Source organism: Rattus norvegicus, chromosome 20, assembly GCF_036323735.1.
Source record: "Rattus norvegicus strain BN/NHsdMcwi chromosome 20, GRCr8, whole genome shotgun sequence".
Classification (NCBI taxonomy): Eukaryota; Metazoa; Chordata; class Mammalia; order Rodentia; family Muridae; genus Rattus; species Rattus norvegicus.
This window is the reverse complement of record NC_086038.1, coordinates 51,365,787-51,391,924: the sequence shown is the minus strand read 5'-3', so window position 1 is coordinate 51,391,924 and position 26,138 is coordinate 51,365,787.

Here is a 26,138-nt window from a genome sequence, read left to right as displayed (position 1 = left end):
AATATTCTTTTTTCTTCTGTGCATTTGGTCTTTTGATTATTATGTGATTGGAGTAGTTTCTCTTCTGGTCCAATCTATTTGGTGTTATGTAGGGTTCTTGTATGTTTATAGGCATCTCTTTCTTTAGGTTGGAAAAGTTGTTTTTGTTTTGCTTTGTTGTTTTTTTAATAATTTTGTTGAAGATGTTTACTGTTCCTTTGAATTGGTAATCTTCGTTCTCTACCTATTATTCTTAAGGTTGGTCTTTTCACTGTATCCTGGATTTCCTGGATGTTTTGGGTTGTGAGTTTTTCGCATTTTGTATTTTCTTTGACTGTTGTGTCAATGTTTTCTATGGTATCTTCTACACCTGAGATTCTCTCTCCTATCTCTTGTATTCTGTGAGTGATGCTTGTATATATGACTCTTGATCTCTTTCCTAAGTTTTCTATCTCTAGAGTTGTCTCCCTTTGTGATTTCTTTATTGTTTCTATTTCCACTTTTAGATCGTGGATGGTTTTGTTCAATTCCTTCACCTGTTTGGCTGGATTTACCTCTATTTCTTTAAGGGATTTACGTGTTTCCTCTTTAAGGATTTCAACCTGTTTACCTGTGTTCCTTTCTTTAAGGAAGTTATTTATAGCCTTCTTAAAGTCCTCTATTATCATCATGAGACATGATTTTAGATCAGAATCTTGTTTTTCAGGTGTGTTAGGGTATCCTGGGCTTGCTGTGGTGGGAGGACTGGGTTCTGATGATGTCAAGTAACATTCGTTTCTGTTACTTATATTCTTCTTGTGTTTGCCTCTTGCCATCTGGTTATCTATGGTATTAGCTGGCCTTGCTGTCTCTGACTGGAGTTTGTCTCTCATGTGAGCCTGTGAGCCTGTGAGCCTGGCTTTGTCAGCACTCCTGGGGGTAAAAGCTTCCTCTGGGCAGGATTGAAGTGTGGAGAGCTATAGCCCAGTTAGCTCCTGGCTACAGGTGGAAACTGGAAGCACTACTTAAATTTTCCATTTTAGTTTTTATTTAATTTTTAATTTACAAAATAAAGAAAATTATACTGTGAGAATGTTTTTTCATAAAGTTTTTTTAAAGACCAATGTTAATCCTTGCACTTGAGTAATTTAGATATTTCTCTTTCTTAATTCCTTTGTCCTGAGCATTCGTGTGGTTATTTTTCATTTTTCCCACCTAATAAGCATTCATGGCCCTGGCTGAGGATGTAAACTGTCATTATTTTTAAGCATTTTAGTAAGAAGTTCTTGGCATCCCTGAGGCATCATACTGTATCAACAGTTCAATAAACCTGCCAAATGTTTTACTTACTCTGAAGAAAAACACAAGTTTAGAAAAATATTAACCACTTAATATTTTCTGAAGTTATATGAAGTGTCTCTCCAGTAGGAATAAATGCCAAAAGCAGAATCATCCCTCACAACAGCAAGTTCAGCCCAGTGGAGTTTCCTGTTAGGCAATTGAAAATGAAGGTGCACAATGCCAGTCATTACATTACAGTTGACTCCTATTTTCTCCTGAGTAATTTTCTCCTAGTTTGTTGAAAACCACCATGGCACTAAGACACAGGATTCACATGTGAACACAGAAACAGAAGCAGAATTGAGTGACTGATACCATGTTACTTCACACAATTACACTACATTGGATGCAGTTACTCAAGACTTCTATTTCTTTATCTAAGTACAAATTTATTATTTGGAGGCAAAATATGATTTAAATTAAGGTTTTTCATGGCAACTGAAAGTAGTGTGTGAAAAATAACCCTCTAAAAATACAAAATTATAAATTTGGAGAAAGAGTCTTTGAAGGATTCTTCTCCTTAGGTATTTTAATCACACTCAGCTTGATAATTGAAGATACAAGTTCAATTCCAAAGTAAGATATAACAGTTTTTAAATATACTAGGAAAATGTTATAACTGAGATGTTATCATGGGACTCACTATGAATTCTGTGATGCACATAAGCTTTCTTTGAAATAATATAGAAAGAAGTTCAGAAATAATTATTAGTATTCAGAGATAATTTTCCATTAATTATCTACATATATATACACTTATGTATATATATAGATACATATAGATATAGACATATATAGGCATTTGCAGCAACATGTTGAAACTGTGTCAGACTATGAATCTACAGAAGATTTGAAGGAAAAGAACTTATGATTTATTTATATTCCTCTTCCTAAAGGAACAAATACAATTCATCTCACAACACCACACTGTGCTTTTAATGAGCTGTATTGATTATAGTCTTTATTTCTTTCAGAGACATATGAATGCAGTAACGAACTATAGGGAAAGATGGTGGAGAAAATGGAAATTCAGTGAGGCAGTGTTATTTTCTCCTAAAAGTACAAGTCTGCAGGAAATGTATAGCACTTCCAACTAACCCTGAGATTTCAGCAGAAAATGAAATACTGGAGCTGAGTCCATGTGTACCAGTGTGTTCCATAAACACAAAAACATACAAGAATTGCAAATGGTAGAAAGATACATGGCCATTACATAGAATATATATATATATATATGTATATATATATGAATATGACCCATGTTTAGCCATTCTGTGGTAAAATGAAGAAAACTATGTAATTTTAAAGACAACCACAAAAACATACATATTACCTATGGTGGAGTGTAAATCAGATTTATAGCTGACTTCTCAACTAAAACAATAGAGACAAGAAACTATTGGAATGGGAACTTCAAGAAAAAGTTTTAACTCTACACCAAGAAGAATGTCTTTTAAAACAAAAATCAAAATTAGAGACATTGAGACAAATTAATCCTGACAGAATACATTATCAGTAGGCTACACTGAAAGAAATGCCAGAGGCTATTTTTCAGGAAGAATAAAAAATAATATTAGTTGAAATTAGAGATATAAATAGAATGATGAACAAGAAATGGTTGAATAAAATATGTGATTTAATATTAATAACATTTATAGGATAGTGTACTAATATTACATTTTGTAAGAATTGAGTTAAGATAGAATTTTGATATATGACTTGTATTTAAATTGACTTTGAGTAAAGAATATTAAAATATTTTAGGGTTTCCTCAAGGAAGAGGTGAAACACTATATATAAAGAATTTTGTAAGTCAGTTGGTATTTTGCACTGGAATAAGAATAATAATAATAATTGTAAAGCAACATGAAATCTTCGAGCTGAGGTAGAATAACATAAGATAACTGCCATTAATAAAATACATAGTTAAACAAAAGTTTCTCTAAAAAATAAAGTACAAGACAGAGGTGGGTAATTACTGTAGAAAATTTGGCAACACATACTGGACCTTAACAACACAGAAATGATAAGACTTATTATGTTAAATTAGGATCTAGTCGCAGAAAAGTGACAAACCTCAGAATAGTGAAAGCCATTCCAAATATATCAGAGATAAAAGTCCATGCCTAAGATATTAAATGCATTTGATAAATAAAAAGTATTTCCAAAGCAATGAAAATATGGGAAAAACCACCAGGCATAGGTCCAATGCATGATAATTAGACACATGAAGCAACACTTACATTGTGTTCTCCATTCTCAACTCAGCACCTGAGAGTTCTACAACTTCATTGAAAGGAAGCAGGAAGAAGACTACTTTTCCCCACAGAAGAGTCTCAGAGCCCACACCCACAGTGGCACACTTCATTCAACAAGGCCATGCTGCCTGATAGTACCACTCCCTGGGCCAAGCGTATTTAAACCACCACAGGAGGAGAGGAGGGAGAGGGGGAGATATGCAGATGTTCATTTAGTCTACTTGCTTCCCTGGTCCTGTGTTTGTGTGTGTGTGTGTGTGTGTGTGTGTGTGTGTGTGTGTGTGTGTGAGAGAGAGAGAGAGAGAGAGGGAGAGAGAGAGAGAGAAAGAGAGAGAGAGAGAGAGACAGAGACAGAGAGAGAGGTGGAGGGCATGCAAGCTTCAATAGTCATTGTCACATTTTTCATGTGATGAGTATATAGTATTCTTCCCTTCATCTTCTGATTAGTTTTCTTTTGAAGTCTGTTTCATTAGATCGTAAAATGACTACACCTATTTGGTTCTTATATCTATTTGTTTGGAATATCTTTTTCCCATCCTTTTATTCATAGTTTATATCTATCTTTGATGTTAAAGTGTGTTTCTTGGATGCATCAGAAGGATAAATCCTGGTTTTGCATCCATTCTGTGAAACTGTCTTTTTATCAAAGAGATGAGACAATTGATGTTGAAGGTTTTCTATGAGCAGTGTTTGTTGATTTCTGCTACTTTGTTATTATAATGTGTGTGTGTTTGTGTGTGTGTGTGTGTGTGTGTGTGTGTGTGTGTGTGTGTTTCTCTTATTTTAATATACTGATCTGGGCTTATTTATCCCTTGGGTGTTCTTGGATATGGTTATCCCTTTTAGATTGAGTTTTCTTTCTAGAGCCTTATTTAGGGCTGGATTTATAGATAGATATTGCTTGTATTTGGTTTTATCATGGATTATCTTATTTCTTCATCTATTGTTATTGTAAGTATTTCTTTGTATAGTAGTCTGGGCTAGCATATGTGGTCTCTTAATGAGCTGCTCTTAAATCCAATTGGACTGCCCTCAGGGCCATGCTCTCCTGTCTCAACTCATGGCCACTGCTGCTTTCTCCTCTCCTGCATGTTCTTCTTCTTCCCATTGCAGGTTCTTCTCCTCATAGTCCTCTCTGAACTAAGCCCATGAAACCTTAACTCCACCTATGTCTTTTCTTCCCAGCTATTAGCTATTGGCATCTTTACCAGTCAGAATTAACCAAGGTGCAGGGTCACATTGTCTAGGAGCAGACTTCAGATCTTGGAGGACACATTTAGTATTACAATACACAATAAAAGACAAAACCCTAACAATCCCCACTTTTAGTCCAATAAAGAGTCTGTAGGCCATCTCCTGTTCGGGCCCTTCTGGCTTTTAAAGTGTCTATTGAGTAGTCAGGTGTTATTCTAGCAGGTCTGTTCTTGTATGTCCTTGGCCTTTTTCCCCTGCAGCATTTGCTATTCTTTCATTGCTCTCTACATTTAGCGTATTGACTATTATGTGCCTATGGGAATTTCTTTTCTACTCCTGTCTACTTTCTGCTCTGTACCTTGATAGCCATATTTTTCCGTTGGTTAAGAAAACTTTCTTCTATAATTTGTTGAAAATATTTTTTTGCCTTTGACCTGATTTTCTTCTCTTTCCTACATTTCTATTACTGTTTAAAAATCTTTTCCTAGTGTCCCATATTTCCTGAATATCTTACACAAGGATTTTTTTTTAGATTCGACATTTTTTTCACTGATGTACTGATTTCTTTTATTGTGTCTTCAATGCCTGAGAGTCTCTCTTCCATCTCTTGTCTTCTGCTGGTGAGGCTTGTGTCTGAGGTTCCTTCTCAAGTTCCTAATTTTATTTTTCATTCCTAAATTTCCCTTGGTTTGTGTTTTCTTTCTTCATTATATTGCCACTTTTCAAATTTGAAGTGTTTTATGTATTTTCATCCATTATTTACATTTATAGATTTCTTAACAGAAAATATTTATTCCCTCTTTAATAATATTTATAAAATTGATCAACACTCTTCTAAGGTCTTTTAAATGTGATTTAGCTATGTTGCAATACTCATGACCTGCTATGGGTTGCTGGGCTCCAGGAGAAGTATATTTTCATAACTGCTGTTGATTGTTTTCACTCTGGCATCTAGTCACCTGGTTAAGGATGATTCTGATTCTAGGTGCTGATATCTGGTCTTGTCTTTATTGGGTGGATGTTTAGTTCCTTGCCTTCTCTTGCCCTCTCTTACTTTAAGAGGGTACAGTGGCTGTGTGTTGTCCAATAGAAAATTCTTCTAGAATCTTGCAAGGTGTGACTATTTTCATTTCAGGTAAAATATGTTTCTAGGTATTGGAAACTGACAGGAATCACATAGGTAGCAAGATGACTGAAGAAGTTCACAGGAAGGAGGAAAGAAGACTGTTTCATCAGATATAATGTTAACTGGGAATGGGGGGCAGAGAATTAGAGGAAAGACCACAGGAGGTGCTACAAAGCTGGAAATTAGATAGAAAGATTGGATTTGGAAAGAAGAGGGAACAGTGAAAATCTGAAGCTCACCTACCTGCTTTTTGACCTTCTTACTTCTCCTGCAGTGGATTCCCAGAAAAATGCCTTGTGGAGTTGGGTACTAAGATAAGGTGAATGCAACAGAAGGTTGGAGATGTGTGGAATCTCCTGGAGACAGAGGCAGGGAGGTAAAGGATGGTAGAGCAGAGGGACTGTTAAAACTCTGGGCATGAAACTAGAGTATTGGATTTGGAGGTCTTAGTTAGGTTTACCATTGCAATGAAGAGACACTGTGACCAAGGCAATCCTTTAAAAGGACCGTATTTAATTACAGCTGGCTTATAGGTTCAGTCCATTATCATCATGATGAGAAACATGGCAGTGTCCAGGGAGGCATGGCAGTGGAGGACCTGAGAGTTCTACATCTTCATCCAAAGGAAGCAGGAAGAAGTCTACTTTTCCATGCAGCTGGGAGAAGAGTCTCAAAGCCCACATCCATACTCAAAGCCCACACCCATAGAGACATGCTTTATCCAACAAAGCCACACCTCCTGGTAGCGCTATTCCCTGGGCCAAGCACATTCAAAATTTGACAGGAGGAATGGAGGGAGAGTGAAACATCTGCAGACCTGCATTGAGCTTATTTGCTTCCCTGGTTAGCGTCTAGGAGTGTGTGTGTGTGTGTGTGTGTGTGTGTGTGTGTGTGTGTGTGTGTGTGTGTGGTGTGAAACATTTAGGCTTCAATAGTCAGTGTCACATATCCCACATCCCTATGTGACACCTTAGGTTCCAGATATGAAAACTGTCGGTTCAGAAATCATAACACAGAACTTCTACATTCTACATCCCAGGTGGACCTTTCAGGGATAAATAAAATACTGAGATGAGACACTGATAGCGAGAATCCTGCAACAGTACTTTCATTTTCTCTTCTCTTGGACCAGTTGGGTCCCTGATGCCTGTAGAGAGACTACAGATAAGCTGCCTAGTGTATTCCCTAACAACACTTATGGGTGTGTAACCCTGCCTCTGTGCCTTGTCTCTTTTCTGTACTTCTACTTCTGAGCTTCCCTCTCTGCTCCTACAGTGAGTTGGGACCATTGTCTGAAAACATGCATTGCATAATAGGATTCATGGCATACTCAAAAGGTGGGAAATGATGCCTGGTACCGGAAATCTAGGAAACTTCATTGGGTTAATGAAGTCATGGATCTCAAGAGCCTACAACCACCACTTTCCTAAATCATAATATCTAATACCATTCTAAATACGTATCCTTATTCCCACAGATAAATATATGTCTCATCCATCATCAAAGAAACCTTTCTCTGTAAGAGACAGGGACCATTACAGAGAATGTCAGCCAATCAAAATGTAGAGAACAAATAACTATGTGGCACCTGGTCCCAACTCCTATAACAAAGTTTTTCCATCTAAGGCTCAGGGTCATCAGCAAAGGAGCTAGATGACTAGGAAGTGTGCTTTTAGGTTGCTGTGTCTCCTAAAAATGACAGGGAAGATATACTCATGGTACCTCAATATTATATCTATCTAAATGAAGCCTAAATCATGACAACTCTAATGAATATGCTGACACTAATGACAGAAATCTAACAAGACCCCATTTTGAAAGAAAGAACTATAGGAAACTATTGACTGCTGAAAGAGGGAGTATTAGTCTTCACCAGAGAGAATTAGTCTTCTCCTGATTGGTTATCAGTATTTGGTACCCAGCCCTGAAATCACATACGAGCAATAATAGATGGACTTAGTAGGTTATATTTATGTATTTAAGTATTTATATATGTGTTTGCAAATATAGCATTAATTATTTTTAAAAAGAGGCCATGAATTTGAGTGGAGAGAGATGAGAGGGGCTAGAGAGAGGAGAGAAAGGCAAATAAATTATAATTATATTTTCACTTTACAATGAAAGGTACAGGGATGCTTTGAATTGCCTACTGTTTTGTAAAGTACTTCAAGATGCCATGGTTTAATGTCTTTCCTCAGAATAATTCCCCTTCTTAGAAACCTCTATACTAGAATTCTATTCATTCATCAAGATTTAGTGAAAACTATTTTCTCCCTTGTAAACCACCCTAGGAAAAAGTTTACTTTTGGTAATAGCAAATATCTTAATATATTTTACCAGGATACAAAAAATAAACCCAAATTATTTTAAAGAATGTTCAATATATTTCAAGACATTGGGATATTAGTTTTCAGCCATTACTGAGATTTTTTCTCAGGTATGTAAACGGCAGTCTTTGCGTCTTAACACCATGGTGTCTTATGTGCTTAGCTCCTTGTGTGAATGTCTCTCATCTCCTTGTCTAGGTGCCTCTCATTTAAGCTATACTTCTCCTGGGAGAGTGCAACACTAGAGCTTCCAGATTTCATAATTAGGATTTTGTATGCCCATATAAAGAGAAATTCCCCATCTGGTAGTCTGTTTGGGGTCTAAGTTGTACTAGCTTCCAGACTCAGAAACACAGCACTCGTTGTTTTTTAGTCTCAGTCTGTTTTTAGGTATTTCACCTTTTATCACATCAACCCTTAAACTCCAATACCCACCTTGCTCTTCTCCTCTTCCTTAGGCATACAAATTCATGTTCCCTTCTGAGCTCTCAAGTCCAAGACAACAGGAAAAAAGCCCAAAAGACACAAGGGAGCTTCATTTGTTTTAAATTGGATATTTTATTTATTTACATTCCAAATGTTATCCCCTTTCCCTGTTTCCCCTCTGGAAACCCCCTACCCATCCTCCATCCCTCTGCTTCTATATACAAACACCAAACCCATACACTATTGTGAATGCCAAGGAAGCTTCTTGAGCCGTGAGAAAAACATAAAGAAGTGAGAACACAATACCAAAGAACAACACAAGACAAATCGTTGCTACTCAATACTATATAAAAGTGTACACAGAAAAATCAAATAAGTCAACTATTTCTAGACCTTCAAGTAGAAACAGAAAAGCTACATAGAAATACCTTTTTATTAATACAGCGCTATTTTGTTTTAGCACAAGGCAAGTGAAAGGTATCCAAAACTGTTGAACACTGCCCTTCCCGGTGATCTCAGCAAGGCTTCATGATCCTGGCAATACTTTAGCAGAGAAAAAGAAAATCTACATAAGGAACAGAGGAAAATGCCTAATACTTCACTTTTTCTTAGAGACTCACAACTGTGACCATTGAATTAAATCAAATTGCAAATTACTGTTGAGTTAGCCTTCCAAACCCTCATGAGGCATTGCCTACAAGTTTCTGCTTCAGTGATGACTCAGGATAATACCCAAGCTCTTCAAGGGAGAAGCCAGAGTACAAGTGTGGCTGGGAGCTAGATGACAGTGACTGAGCTAAAGGTTATTCTTATGACTGGAACTTCTAGCTGTGGTTCATTTCAAAGGCCTGTATCCACCAGGGTCTCTTCTTCTAAGGCTTCCACAGGATGGGAACAAATGCTCACTAGACTCTAAGGCAGACGTGCTGACCAATGATATAGTGCTTTAATATCTAGTGGCAGACTTTAAATTGACACATGTGTCTTTGTTTTACATAATTTCAGGATATTTAAAAATGAGAAGGAGGAAAAGCCTTGAGAGATTTCTATAATGAAATGGCAGAATTTACAAAGGTATAACCAAAACTGTGAAGCAAATAATACTGTTTAGCCTTGTTTATGAAATAGACTAAACTTCTCAAGCTAGATCATCTTATCTTCTGCTCCGTAATCCTATGGTGGGGGCAGGGAGGTCAGCAGCGCTATTGAGTGTTCTAGTATTTGCACTTGAACAGTCTATAAGAAGTAGAATAATTACCTAACCTTGTCTTATTTGGTCAGTGCACTATTACTTGTTGTGAAACGTTTGAAAAGCCTTTTTCTCCTAAAAACCTAGATCCTACTTGCATTACTAGTGTGACTTTCTACTGGCCTCTACTCCTTATGTCTTTTAATTCTGAAAGCTTCATCTCACACAGAAAAAGGACAATAATGTCTATGCCCCCCTTTGAACCAACTCCAATTCACATTCTTTTTACTATCTCAGTTTCATATAAATGTCCAATGAATACTAATGAGGCTTTCTGCTAAACTCTTAATAAAAGGAGGTGTGTGTTATACCTGGATTTAAGAAAGCTGTTGTTCTGTCAAAGAAGAGTGGCCTGTGTCAGTTCCTATGTCGTTGCTCTGAAGTATAACTTAAAGCAGACTTGAGAGGACCAAGTCCTCATAGACGCTGCTCGTTCACAGGCCCCTGGAAGCATTCATTTATGCTTTGAAGTCACTCTGAGGGGTTGTCCATGAGCAGCCTCCTCAGAGCACAGCAACAGTCCTCTCTTATTCCTCAGATGCATTGATCTTTGGAGAGAAAGTGGCACAATTGCAAACACAAGGTAAGCAGACTGTAATGTGGAAATACATCAAGCCCCTGAAGCACACACAGAAGCACACAGGCGCCATTTGGGATGTCTATAAATCAGCAAAGAAATTCTTTACAATCCTCTTCCTCCCTGTCAATATCTATCACCCAAGGAACTAGGGAAGCCTGAGGCAAGCAACAATTACTTCAGACTCAGCAGGCTGGCAGGATCACTGACACCCACCACTGTAACTGATCCCACCTGAAATGTTATGAATGTCTCCCTTCCAAAATTTCTGATATAAGTGTCTCTCTCACTGTGCCTCTGCTCAGATACAGAATGAAAAATGGTCAAATTTTTATAATATTCTTTAGAAAGACAAAATCTGTTTTAAGTCCCCTAGAAGAAAGAACTGTACAAGGAATTCAGTGATACAGTATGACTCTCAATGATACAATATAATCCCCAGTGATACAGTGTGACTTCCAGTATTATTTTCAGTCTGACTCTTAGTGATACATTGTGACTCTCTGGGGTACAGTGTGACTCTCAGTAATATAGTCTGACTCCCAATGATACACTGTAATTCCAAATGATACTATGTGACTTACTGTGATACAGAGCGATCCCCAGTGGTACAGTGTGATTCCTGTGACACAGTGTAACTCCCAGGGATACAGTGTGACTCCCAAATACACAAGTGTTAAAAATGGGACCCTGAATTTGAAAATCCATTCACTAGAATTCAAGATAAATTCTAACAGGAATTTTCCCTCTGAACCCACAATGACTCTGTTCCCAATGAAACACAGACTATTACCAAATCCTTGCCAAGCCAACAATATGGTAATTTAAACTTATATTATCTATGTTGACATCGCTTCAAGAGTACAGAGCATTAGCTTATATTAGTGCCATCTGATTAATAAAAGCTCTGTGGGGCTTAAGAGATGGCTCGGCTATGTCTGGAAAATACTGTTCTTTTAGACAAGCGGGGTTCAGGTCCCAGTGCTGGCATTGAACTGATCACAAACATTTGTAGTTCCAGCCCCAGGGAATCTGATGTCCTATTTTGCAATGGGCAAACATTGTATATAAAAGTATACAAAGCCCTATGGTGTACATACACCTGAGCATCTGGACACATCTGTGAGAAATTTTTTTTCTTAATAAAAAATCCTTTGAAAGAGTAGGACCCACTTTTGATCTAGATCTTTTGAAGTGGGATGGTTCACCTTAATCTGCCTTCTGCTGGCAGCATATATAAAGGGTTTGAAAAAGAAGCTTTCTGTCTTTGCCTGCTTGCTTTGTCTATCTAGTTCTTGCTCGTAAGTTCATCCTTCACTGGCACTAGAACATACTTCTTTGGAATTCTGGCACATTCTGAAGATTAGCTGAGATATCTAGACTCATGGACCAAACATATACTGGATTCTTGGACATTCCATTAGTAGTTCAATATTGTGCAACTAGCTGGACCACAGCCATATCACAAAATTCGTGTGTGTGTGTGTGTGTGTGTGTGTGTATGTATATGTATAATGTATAATATATATGTACATATATTTTTTTTCTTCCTAAGGAAAACTCTGATTAACATAATGCATGAAGTCTTCCTCTCACTGAGTTAGAGATGAAGCATCTTAACAGCATACAAAAGCCTTCAACAACACAAGGCTCTGTGTGTGAATGATGCTGTTTAGGACATTGGGGGAGTCATGTAGACATGTGTGTTTTATTACATCATTGGCCTTTGGTAAAGTAACACAATCCCCAAGCCTACTGTGAAACACAGAGGATGAAACTGAGAGTTCCCCATTCTACTCAAATGAGCACATTTGGTTCCTCTGGTAAAGAGCACATCCTGAGGCGTCATTAACATAAACTCAAATGAGGTTGAAAGATGTTTAGTTTAAAACAAAAATATTCCTCTCATCTCTATAGTTTGAGAAATTACAAGGTTTTTCAAATGCTCTATGTAAATAATTAACAGTTAAAATACATGATTTTCTCATCATATTTTGTGACTAAAATATACAATTACCAGATATTGTGGAACAATTTGAATGAGAGTGAATATTTGTATTTCAATTTAGGAAATGATGAGTGTTTGATATCTGAATATGTTATTCTCTGAAGTCTGTTTTCTATTGTCGTCATTCCCATTATTTATTCCTTGCCAATATTTAAGACTTACTCTCATTTAATTTCTCTCAATTTCTTGTTTTATATTTTGGTCTCCATACCTGTATAAAGTAATTTTAAGGAATATACTTTTTCTATTTATTTATTCATACTTTTATCAGTCAACTATCCTATCTATTACATGTTAATTTTTCTGTCTATTTCTAAATAGACAGGTTTGGTCATTTCCATAATAATAATTATTATTATCATTATTATTGCTACATAAGTTTTATCTTATCATTGTTGAGTTTACTTAAGAAAGCACTCATCTAGATGTTTTTCTAAAATACTTTTTATGTTGAGGCCTAGTTCCTGGTCTGATTTAAATGGTTTTAATAGTTTTTATTTGGTACATATGTGCCCTACATGTGTGCCTAGCTACGGGGTTTACAGAGAGTTATGAACTATCCTGTGAGTACTGAGAGAGAACCCAGGACCCCTAGAAGTAAATGGTGTGCTCTTAACCACTGGAGCCATCTCTTTAAGTACCTGATTTAGTTAGTATTCTGTGCAATTTTTTCTTTATTTCTCATTTTTAGAAGAATCTCTCTTCTGCCAATATTGAGCATGACTTTCATGGCTTACATAGCTTAGTTTCAGTAGGAAAGCATTTGTTTTCTGACTTTCATTAGATTCATTCAGGAATAAATTTTCTTCGCTGCTCTGATATTTATATTTCTCATCTTAAAGATTATAGAGAAATTAGATGTCTGTGTTTACAAATGATGCTCTTTATAGGTTCCAGTATATTAGAATTGTACATCTTACAATCTCTGTTGAAAACAGTCATCCAGCATATACCTTAAAGACATGTATGGAATGGATGTGTGTATTCTTACATGTTGGGACCTAAGGCACAAAGTTTATGGTGCTGTCAAGTAGTCCTTAAATTGTTTAGGCCATGAGTTCTCCAGCCTTAGGAATGAGAAAATAAAACCAAGGTCTTTATATGAGTGTCTTCAGAGAAACACCTGAGTATTAAATCTATTATTCCATGTGAGACTCCAGCAATGTTGTACCACGTTGGAATCAGAGACACATAAGCCTCTATAAGAGACTTGACATACTAATGTCTTGATTTTAGATTTTTCAGCCTATAAAATTCTAAGGAACAAAGTGTAGAAAAAAAATGTCTTGTATGGATGTGGCACCTGTCAATCATAAAATTGGTATCCTATCACTTAGGCAGGAAATAGAATGTGGGACAACCAGGATGCAGAAAGGAGTTTGGGAAGATGCCAGGTATGGGAAAACAGGTACCCAGCCACATGGGAGAATGTATTTTAAAATAAAAGGGTGATTTAATTTATGATTTACGTAGAGAAGAGCCTCATCATATGACCAATGTATTTGTAAATATATTTTGAGTCTGAGTCTTATTTCTGAGAGCATAGAACTGGGAGGAAGAATGATATAACTTTAACAACAAAGACTTACTTATTTTTTCTAACGACTTCTTCCCATGTGGTCTCATTCTTTTGACTTCTCTATTTGCCTGCTATGATTTCCTTAATTGCATCAGTGAACTGACCTAATTTTCAAAAGTCTGTATTATTATATAAGAAAATTTAGTGACAATATGTTTACAAAGTTTTGATTTATGTATCAAATTGTTCACACTGTATTAGGTAACTGTGCTGGGTAATCTTATGTCAACTTGAGAAAAGCAACAATCATCAGAGAAGAGGGAGCCTCAATTAAGAAAGTGCTTCCATAAGATCAGGTTGTAGGCAAACCTGTAGGGTATTTTCTTAATTAGTGATTGATGGGGAAGGGTCTGGCACATTGTGGGTGGTGTCACCTGGGCTCTAAATTAAAGAAAAAGAAAGAAAGAAGGAAAGAAAGAAAGAAAGAAAGAAAGAAAGAAAGAAAGAAAGAAAGAAAGAAAGAGAAAAAATAAGGAAGGAAGGAAGGAAGAAAGGAAGGAAGGAAGGAAGGAAGAAAGAAAGAAAGAAGGAAAGAAAGAAAGAAAGAAAGAGAGAAACAAAGAAAGTAGCCTAGCATCTCAGAAGCAGCACCCTTTGAGCTCTGCATCAGTTCTGACTCTAGGTTTCTGTCCTGCTGACTTCCTTCAATGATGGACCATGATGTGGAAGTTTAAACCAAATAAACCCTTTTCATTTCAACTTGATTTTGACACTGGCATTTCCTCCTCAACTTGCTTTTGACCATGGTGTTTCAACACAACCGTAATAACCCTGACTAAGACAGTAGCTAACTATTGCTAATTCTAATTTTCTTTAGACAATAGGTTTTTATTGATCACTAAATTTCTACTTTCAATTTTTTTAAATATCCAGAGAGTACTCAATTTCTCTGCATAATTACATAAATATTTATTGATTCTTGAGTGGTTTACAAAAAGTATATATGTATATATGGAAACCTTATGTGTATATGTGTGTATATGTGTGTGCATGTGTGTGTGTGTGTCTGTGCATGTGAATGTGCGTGTGTGTGTGTGCATGTGTGTATGTGTGTGTGTGCATGTGCATCTGTGTGTGTGTATGTGTAAGCTCATTAACTTTATGAGGATATCATCAATATAAAATTTCAGAAGGTGTGTCCTTTAGCAGGGCTCTATAGTCTAACATCTTCCCATTAAAAAACCTGGTTATTTTATTTCTCAATGGCATGATTCCCACTAGGAATTTTTTTGATGGCAACAAAAATTTGTATTTCTCTTGATAAAAAATTCTCCCTAGAACATATTACAAATCTTCTATATAATTAATAGCTTCTCTACATATGCTAAGTTCTATCCATCTCAAAGACAGCTTTTACTTTCTAAAAACCAAGTGAGAAACAAACCATAGTTTATGTCTTTAGGACAAATACAATGGCTAGGTCTGAAGTATCCAATGAAAGATGCAGATAGGAATATCATGGAAATATTTTTAAATTTTCATTAATTATTTTTACTTAATGTGCATAGGATTTTGTCTACATGTATGTCCATGCATCTGTGCATGTTTGGTACCTACATAGTCTAGCAAAATCTGTTGGAGGCCCTGGGACAGTCATTAGAAACACTGTTAGTTTAAGTGTTGGCACTGAGAATGAAATTCAAGTCCTCTGGAAGAGAAGCCAGTACATTTCACCACTGAGTCATCTTTCTAGCCCTTCACTAGAATTTTATTCAATAATGTTTAATAGTTCAGGTAACAAAACTTTCTGGAAAAGTTCACTGTAGACATTCATTCTTCGTGTATTTCAAGATCAAGCCAATTAAGATGGAAAAATATTACACACACAACACATAACTAATTCAAATGACAGACTAATAAAAACAACAATAAAAATAAGAAACAATTAAATACCCTCTGAAGTAACCATATACTTTTCAATAAGAGTAAATTTCTTTCCAGAATTCAAACTAATACATTTTAAAGGAAATATAAAATTTGAAGACCTCTATTTTGCGGCTTTCACTAAAATAATTAAATCAAGGAAGAATCATCTTCACATTCTAAAACTAATAAGTATAGGGTATGAAATATATGTGCCATCCCACAATAATTTATTAATTGCCAAAAGGAAAATCTATCAGCAAAGAGATTGTCAGGTGATCACTATTCTCTAAGTAGTTGAGCATAACAGTGATTATGGGATGATCTACCATTAGGTGTCTTCTGATACAATACAAAATGAAAGCAAATATTTTACTTTGAATGGTCTTGTAAAATATTTAACCTGGCTAAAATAGAACTTTACATTTAATTTTGAGTTTATATGAAATATGGAGAATAGGATGACCTTCTGAGGAAAGAACAGGCAAATTAAGAAGATGGAATGATAAAGGGGGAAACAAAAATATTCATAAGAGGAGATATGGAGACAAAGGTTGGAGCAGCGACAGAAGGAATAGCCATTCAGAGCCTGCCTCACCTGGGAATCCAGCCCATATACATACAGCCACCAAACCCAGAAAATATTGATGAAGTGCATATTGACAGGAGACTAATATAGCTGCCTCCTAAGAGGCTTAGCCAGAGAATGACAAATACAGAGGTGAAAGCTAGCAGCAAACCATTGAACTGAGAAAGGGGTCCCAGTTGGAGGAGTTAGAGAAAGGATTGAGGGAGCTGAAGGGGCTTGAAACCCCATAAGAACAGCAACACCAACCAACCAGAGCTCCCAGGACTAAGCCTCTATCCAAACGCTACAAATTGACAGACAGATCCCTGGCTCCAGATGAATATGTAGCAGAGGATGGCCTTGTTGGACACCAATGGGAGGAGAACCCCTTGGTCCTGCCAAGGGTGGACCCCCACAGTGTAGGGGAATGTCAGGGCAGGGAGGCAAGAAGGTGGAGTGGTTAGGGAGGGGGAACACCCTTATAGCATAAGGGGGAGGGGATAGTGGGTTAATGGATCAGAAACTGGGAAAAGGAATAACATTTGAATTGTAAATAAAAAATATCCAATAAGAAAAAAAGAAGATGGAATGATAGTGGACTTCTTTCATTAGAAGCCAGTCTGTGGTAAAATGAATGCTAAGGTGACTGTTACAGATTGAAATCCATTGGAGATAAGTAATCAAGTTTACACTCAGTTCTTGGTTAGAAATTTGACTGTACAACATAGAGATAAAAGACGTACTAGGATACTTAGGGGAATTTCAATATGGTCTGGGAATGCCATGATATGGAGTTATTTTTAAGTGTAATAACTTCGATTACAAGGTAATATTGTTTATAGGAAAGGTAGGGTAAAGTAATTAGTTTTGAAGTGTCTTATTTACTACACCTTATGTTCAAGTCGTGCAACTTCCTTTTCTCCAAAATTATTATCTAAAAGGGGAACAAAAAAACAGGGAAGGTCCACACGGTGAGTACTAGGAATTACTGAGACAATGGCAAGGATAAAGGGTGGCTTGCTATGTTCATCTAGGTTGGATCAAATATATGAAATCATTGTGAGTAATTTGATAAGGGTTACCAAGAGGTCAATCATAGCAGTTTTCAGTGTGGGAGATGAAAATTGTGTCTATGCACTATTGTCCTAAGCGAACTCCAACCCTGGAGTAACAGAGCTTCAGCTGATAGAACAGAAATACAGCATGAGCAAAAAGAGGCTGCATCAGATCCCTGGAGAGGACTCGGCCTGCCGCAAATGAGCACCTAAAACAGAATTCAGGTAAGTTCAGAACAGGCCCTGAGCATGAAGTTTTCAAAGGCGCACTAGCTGTCATAAAGCCCAAGAGGGTGGCAGACATGAAAGTGATTTATGGAGTTCCAAAGGGTTAAGAAATATAAGTAAAAAGAATATAATTGGAGGTATAGGAAATTAATTCTAAATATGGGGCTTAGAAGATCATTTTTATTTTATTTTTCATTGGGTATTTTTTAATTTGATATTTCTTTATTTACACTTCAAATGTTATTCCCTTTCCTGGTTTCCTGTCCATAAGCCCCCATCCCCTCCCCCTTCCTTTCTTCTATAAGGGTGTTCCCTCCCCATCCACCCCCCTTCCCGCCCCCACTCACCCCTGACATTTCCTTACACTGGGGGTACAACTTGGCAGGACCAAGGGCTTCCCCTTCCTTTGATGCCCAAAAGACTATTCTCTGTTACATATCCAGTTGGAGCCCTGGGTCAGTCCATGGATAGTCTTTGGGTAGTGGTTTAGTCCCTGGGAGCTCTGGTTGGTAGACATTGTTGTTCTTATGGGGTTACAAGCCCCTTCAGCTCTTTCAATCCTTTCTCTACTTTCTCCAACAGGGGTCCCATTCTCAGTTCAGTGGTTTGCTGTTAGCATTGACCTCTGTATTGGAGATGCTCTGGATGTGTCTCTCAAGAGACAGCTATATCCGGTTCCTGTCAGCATGCACTTCTTAGCTTCATCAATCTTATCTAGTTTTGGTGGCTGTATATATATGGGCCACATGTGGGGCAGGCTCTGACTGGCCATTCCTTCAGGCTCTGCTCCAGACTTTGCCTCCATATCCCCTCCTATGAATATTGTTGCTCCCCCTTTAAGAAGGACTGAAGCATCCACACTTTGGTCATCCTTCTTGAGCTTCATGTGGTCTGTGGATTATATCTTGGGTAATTCAAGCTTTTGGGCTAATATCCACTTATTAGTGAGTGCATACCATATATGTTTTTCTGCGATTGGGTTACCTCACTCAGGGTGATATTTTCTAGTTCAGTCCATTTACCTACAAATTTCATGAAGTCATTATTTTTTGTTTGTTTGTTTGTTTTTCTTTTTTCTTTTTTTTTTTTTTTTGGAGCTGGGGACCGAACCCAGGGCCTTGTGCTTGCTAGGCAAGTGCTCTACCACTGAGCTAAATCCTCAACCCCGAAGTCATTGTTTTTAATAGCTGAGTAGTACTCCATTGTGTAGATGTTCCACATTTTCTGTGTCCATTTCTCTGTTGAAGGGCATCTGGGTTCTTTCCAGCCTCTGGCTATTATAAATAAGGCTGCTATGAACATAGTAGAGCATGTGTCTTTGTTGTATGTTGGAGCATCTTTTGGGTATATGCCCAAGAGAGGTATAGCTGGGTCCTCAGGTAGTTCAGTGTCCAATTTTGTGAGGAATCTCCAGACTGATTTCCAGAATGGTTGTACCAGTCTGCAATCCCACCAACAATGGAGGAGTGTTCCTCTTTCTCCACGTCCTCACCACCATCTGTTGTCATCTGGGTTTTTTGATCTTAGCCATTCTGACTGGTATGAAGTGGAATCTCATGGTTGTTTTGGTTTGCATTTCCCTGATGACTAAGGATGTTGAGTATTTCTTTAGGTACTTCTCAGCCATTCAATATTCCTCAGCTGAAAATATTTTTGTTTAGCTCTGTACCCCATTTTTAATAGGGTTATTTGGCTCTCTGGAGTCTAAGGTCTTGAGTTTTTTTGTATATTTTGGATATTAGCCCTCTATCAGATATAGTATTGGTAAATATCTTTTTCCAATCTGTTGGTTGCCGTTTTGTCCTAATCACAGTGTCCTTTGCCTTACAGAAGCTTTGCAGTTTTATGAAGTCCCCTTTGTCGATTCTTGATCTTACAGCATAAGCCATTGATGTTTTGTTCAGGAAATCTTTTCCAGTGTCCATGTAATCGAGACTCTTCCCCGCTTTTTCTTCTATTAGTTTGAGTGTATCTGGTTTGATATGGAGGTCCTTGATCCATTTGGACTGAATCATTTCAAATGTTAACACCTTTCCCCATTTCTCCTTTAGAAACAGGCTATCAAATCTCACCTCCCCCTGCTTCTATAAGGGTGGCTCCCCTACCCACACACCCATTCCCAACCATCTCCCTGCATTGTCATTCCCCTACACTGGGGCAACAAGCCTTGACAGGATAAAGGGCCTCTCCACCCATTAATGCCAGACAAGACAATCATCTGCTACATATGTGGCTGGAATGATAGGTCCAGCCCTGTGTATCCTTGGAATGGTAGTTTAGTCCCTGGAAGCTCTGGGGGCTCTGGTTGGTTGGTATTGTTCTTCCTGTGCAGGTGAAAACCCATTCTGCTCCTTCAGTCCTTTCTCTAATTCCTCAATTGGGGACCCTGTTCTCAGTTCAATGGTCGGCTGCAAGCATCAGCCTCTGTATCTGTCAGGCTCTGGCAGAGCCTCTCAGGAGACAGCTATATCAGGCTCCTGTCAGCATGCACTTCTTGGCATCAGCAATATTGTATGGGATTGGTGGCTGTATATGTATAGGCTGGAACTCCAGGTAGGGCAGTCTCTGGATGGCCTTTCCTTCATTCTCTGCTCCACACTTTATCTCCATATTTCCTCCTGTGAGTACTTTTGTTCCTGCTTCTAAGAAGGACTGAAGCGTCCACACTGTGGTCTTCCTTCTTGAGCTTCATGTGGTCTGTGAATTGTATCTTGGGTATTTTGGGCTAATACCTACTTATCCATGAGTACATACCGTGTGTGTTCTTTTGTGATTGGGTTACCTTGCCCAAGATGATATTTTCTATTTCCATCTGTTTCCCTGAGAATTTCATGATGTCATTGTTTTTAACAGCTGAGTAATATTCCATTGTGTAGATGTACCACATTTTCTGTATCCATTCCTCTGTTGAAGGGCATCTGGGTTGTTTCCAGCTTCTGGCTATTATAAATAAAGGTGCTATGAACATAGTGGAGCATGAGTCCTTCTTATATGTTTGAGCATCTTTTGGGTATATGCCCAGAAGTAATATAGCTGGTTCCTCAGGTAGTACTATGTCAAAATTTCAGAGGAACCACCAGACTGATTTTCTAGAGTGGTGGTACCAGCTTGCAATCCCACCAACAACGGAGAAGTGCTCCTCTTTCTCCACATCTTCACCAGCATCTTTTGTCACCTGAGTTTTTGATCTTAGCCATTCTGACTGGTGTGAGGTGGAATCTCAGGGTTGTTTCGATTTGCATTTCCATGATGACTAAGGACGTTGAACATTTCTTTAGGTACTTCTTGGCCATTTGAGATCTTTTCCCAATCGGTTAGTTGTGATTTTTATCCTAATGACAGTGTCATTTGCCTTACAGAAGCTTTGCAGTTTTATGAGGTCCCATTTGTCGATTCTTAATCTTAGAGCAGAAGCCAATGGTGTTCTGTTCCGGAAATCTCCTATGCCCATGTGTTAGAGGCTCTTGTCCACTTTTTCTTCTATTACTTTCAGTGTATCTGGTTTTACGTAGCAGTCCTTGACCTACTTGGACTTAAGCTTTGTACAAGAAGATAAGAATGGATTGATCTGGATTCTTCTCCATGCTGACTGCCGGTTGAACCAGCACCATTTGTTGAAAATGCTGTCTTTTGTCCACTAGATGGTTTTAGTTACTTTGTCAAAGATCAAGTGACCATAGGTGTGTGGGTTCATTTCTATGTCTTCAATTCTATTCTATCTATCTACCTGCCTGCCTTTATACCCATGCCATACAGTTTTTTTTATCACTATTGCTCTGTAATACTTCTTGAGGTTATGGATGTTGATTCCCCCAAAAGTTATTTTATTGTTGAGGATAGGTTTGGTTATCCTGTTGTTGTTTTTTGTTGTTGTTGTTTTGTTTTTGTTATTCCAAATGAATTTTCAAATTGCTCTTTCTAACTGTGAATAATTGACTTGTTATACTGATGGGGATTGCATTGAATCTGTAGAGAGCTTTCAGCAGGATGGCCATTTTTACTATATTAATCCTGTCAATTCATGAGCATGGGAGTTCTTTCCATCTTCTGAGAGCTTCTTCAGTTTCTTTCTCCAGAGACTGAAGTTCTTGTCATACAGATCTTTCACTTGCTTGGTTAAAGTCACACCAAGGTATTTTTTATTATTTGGGACAATTGTGAAGGATGTCATTGCCCTTATTTTCTTCTCAGCCTGTTTATCCTTTGAGTAGAGGAAGGCTACTGTTTTATGTGAGTTAATGCTATATCTGGCCATTTTGCTAAAGTTGTTTATCAGGTTTAGGATTTCTCTGGTGGAATTTTTGGGGTCACTTAAGTATACTGTCATATCACCTGCAAATAGTGACATTTTTACTTCTTTAAGGGATTTTTGTGTTTCCTCTTCAAAGGCTTCTACTTGTTTACCTGTGTTCTCCTGTATTTCTTTAAAGGAGTTATTTATGTCCTTCTTGAAGTCCTCTATCATCATCATTTGATGGGATTTTAAATCCAAATCTTGCTTTTCCAGTGTGTTATGATATCCAGTGTTTGCTGTGGTGGGAGAACTGGGTTCTGGGGATGTCAAGTATTGAGTGTTGGTTTCTGTTACTTAGGTTCTTTAGCCTGCCTCTCACCATCTGGGTATCTCTGGTGTTAGGTGGTCTTGCTGTCTCTGACTGGAGCTTGTCTGTCCTGTGGGCCTGTGAGCATGTGATCTTAGGAGTAAGAGTACTCCTGGGAGACCAGCTCTCTTTGAGCAGGTTTTGGGTCTGGAGGGCTGTGGGACAGCCTTAGCTCTGGGTGCAGATAGATGCCTGAAGGATCCTGCTGCAGGCCTCCCTGTAGCACCTGCATCCTTCACATTCCTAGTGAGTCTCTCCTTGGACATTCAGTGGGGTCCCACCTATCGGCTTAGGAGTGAGAGGGCTCCTGGCAGACCTGCTCTTTTTGGACAGATTTTGTGTCCTAAGGACTGTGGGACAGTTTTAGCTTTAGGTGCAGATGTTGACTGGAAGTGTCCTTTCCTGGGCTACTTTGTTGTTCCCATGCCCACATGCTCCCAGCAGGTCTCTCTTTGTATAGTCAGTGGAGAGAAAGTGGGGTCTCACCTGTGGGCTCTCTCCCAGCGGGACCCGGGTACAGAGAGCTGTGGCACAGGGTCAGCTCCAGGTGCAGGCAGAAACAGCAAGGATCCTGTCCCAGACTGCTCCTTGGTTCCTGTGTCCAGAGGGCTCAGGGCAGGTACTTCAGAGTAGAAGTGGTAATCAGCACTCCTGGGAAACCAGCTCTCTCCTGGAGTGATCTGGGTACAGAGAGCTGTAGCACAGGGTCAGCTCCAGGTGCAGACAGAAAATGAAAGGAGAAAATAATTTATAAAGGAGAAAATGGAATATATCTGGGACCTTTAACAATGAGCACAAAATTATCAGGCAATATTTAAAAGGAAAGCCAACTCTAGGAGTAAGATCCTAAGTAAAACAATAGAGAGAATTTTTTTGGAGATGTTGTAAAAAGTAGAAAATTAGAAAAAAACTTCTAATAAAATACAATTAAATAATAATTTATCTCAGACAAATAACACATGCCCTCATGACAGAAGTAAATGGATAACAAAAGGTAAATAAATGTTAAAGTGATTTTTATATTAAATATTCTGTGCTTTGGCTACTTAATTATCTTTTCTGGAATAAATCATTGTTACTTTTTTTTTATTTTCCTCAAGATAATCTCCATATAAACTTGCAAAAAAAAAAAAAACCCTCTCTCTGTCAAATATAGGGTTGGTGAAGATCCTTTCCCAACCTGGAGGCTGCCATTCTGTCCTCTTGACAGTGTCCTTTCCCTCACAGAAGCTTTGCAGTTTCATGAGATCCCATTTATCAGTTGTGGATCTTAGAGGCTGAGCCATTGGTGTCCTTTCTGTTCAGGAATGTGTCTCCTGTACCAATGCAGTCAAGGTTATTATCCACTTTCTCTTTTATAAGATTTAGAGTATCTGGTTTTAGGTGGAGGTCCTTGATCCAATTGGACTTGAGTTTTGCATAGGGTGATAAATATGAATCTAGTTTTGTTTTTCTACATGTAGATATCCAGTTAGACCCTCACCATTTGTTGAAGATGCTTTCTTTTCTCTATTATATGGTTTTGGGTTTATTAACAAAAATCAAGTGCTTATTGGTATGTAGGTTTATTGTGTTTTCAATTCAATTCCACTGATCAACCTGTCTCTTTCTCTGCCAATACCAGGCAGCTTTTATCACTATTATTCTATAGTACAGCTTGATGTCAGGGATGATGATTTCTCCCAAAGTTCTCTTATTGTTCAGAATTGTTTTGGCTATCCTGGGTTTTTGTTTTACCATACGAAGTTGAGAATTGCTCTTTCAAGGTGTACTTAAAAAATATGTTGGGATTTAGATGGGGGTGGCATTGAATCTGTAGATTGCTTTTGGTAAGGTGGCCAGTTTCACTATGTTAATCCTACCTATCCATGAGCATGGGAGATCTTTCCGTCTTCTGAAATCTTCTTCAATTCATTTCGTCAAGGACTTGAAGTTCTTGTCATACAGATATTTCACTTGCTTGTTTAGAGTTACACCAAGATATTTTATATTATTTGTGGCTATTGTAATGGATATTATTTCCCTTATTTCTTTTTTGTCCCATTTATCATTTGTATAAAGGAGGACTACTGATTCCTTGAGATAACTTTGTGTCCAGCCACTTTGCGGAAGGTGTTTATCAGCTGTAAGAGTTCTTCCCTGACCCCATTAATGATACTCTGCTTTGTAGACAGGAGCTTGTTGTCCTTTGAGAGGCTCCACCCAGCAGCTGACTCAGGCAGAAACAGACATCCACAGCCAAACAGTGAATGGAGCTTGGGGACTCTTATAAAAGAGAAGGAGGAAGGATTGCCAACCTAGAAAATGATAGGAACTCCACAGGAAGACCAACAGACCCTTGTGGCTCTAGAGTCTGAACCACCAACCAAAGAACATACTTGGGCTGGACCTAGGCCTCCTTGCACATATGTAACAGATCTTCACCTTGGTCTTTATGTGGATCCCAAACAGCTGAAGCTGGGGCAATTTCAGAAGCTGTTGCCTTTATACAGGATATATTCTAGGTGGATTCTGGGACCGTGAAAGGTAGCTTGGTCCCTGGTTGAGCTAAAGCTTGAAGCCCCAGAAACCCTGAAGGGATGGTCAGAGCTTTGCCTGATTCCTGGGCACCAGGCCTCTGTCCCTGGCTGCACCACCCCCCACCAATAGATTTGTGGCCATCAGTCACATGAGGGCAATGTCCCAAGCCCCTCCACAGGTGGAGGGCATGACGTATGGTCACATAGGCTCAAGACAGATCTCCATTTTAATGAAGTAGCTAAAGGCTTAGAGGTCTTAACCAGTAAGCTTTCCTTTCCAGACACTTCTCCCTGCAGATCTGAGAAGTGAGGTATGGATTCACACATCCACTTTCTGCCATGGCAATAAATGCCTTAAAGCCATGGGCTGCCTCTTTTCATGGAGATCCGCCGTGGGGAGCCATGGAGAAGGCCTTCACCGACAGAGCTGCATCTGATCTCCTATAGAAGGCCTCTCTGTGCTCCTAGCCATGGCTGCCACCAAGCCAAGCCCAAGCCTGCAGCCGTCAAGCCAAGGACTCTTCCCCACAGGACCAGCCAGAGATTCCCCGTTATCCCCCTTGGCTCTGGGCTAGATCCAACCCGCAGACCCCTACTCCATTCTCAGCTCTTCCGTGGCATCCAGCAGTGCCTGGGTGTCTAAGCGCCTGAGTATCAGACTGCCCAGGCCTCCTCGCAGGCCTGGGGACCCCTGAGCCAGTTCCGGCTGTCCTGTGCCTCACGCTGTACTTTGCCACCACCCTCCCACCCCTGGAGCGGTGTCCTGGGCCTTCCTCACCTGGCACCTGCCCGGTAATGGAGTGGGGTAAGTGTGGTCAATTCCCATGTCATGTTTCCCCAAGCCCTGTGGCAGAGAAGACACAGGACCCCCATAACCCTATGGTGGACTGCCTTGTCTAGCCTCAGTGGGAGAAGAAGTGCCTAGCCTCACAGAGACTTAAAGTGCCAGCGTGGGGGAATATCCAGGGGTACTCCACACTGGCTCAGATGAGAAGGGGAAAGGAGATGGGGGACAGGGTTGTGGGAGGGTGTGACGGGAAGGGAACAGTGAGTGAGGTTGCAAAGTGGATAGGTAAAAAAATAAAATAAAATAAAATAAAATAAAATAAAATAAAATAATAAAATCCTAACACAGGAGGACTGAGACTACCTGCCTCCTTAAGAAGGAGCACTTGTGAGACTAGCCATCCTCTGGTGTTTGAAGATTTAGATCTGGAGAGTGTTTCCAGCATATCCTGGCTAAGACGGGTGTTTATTGTGG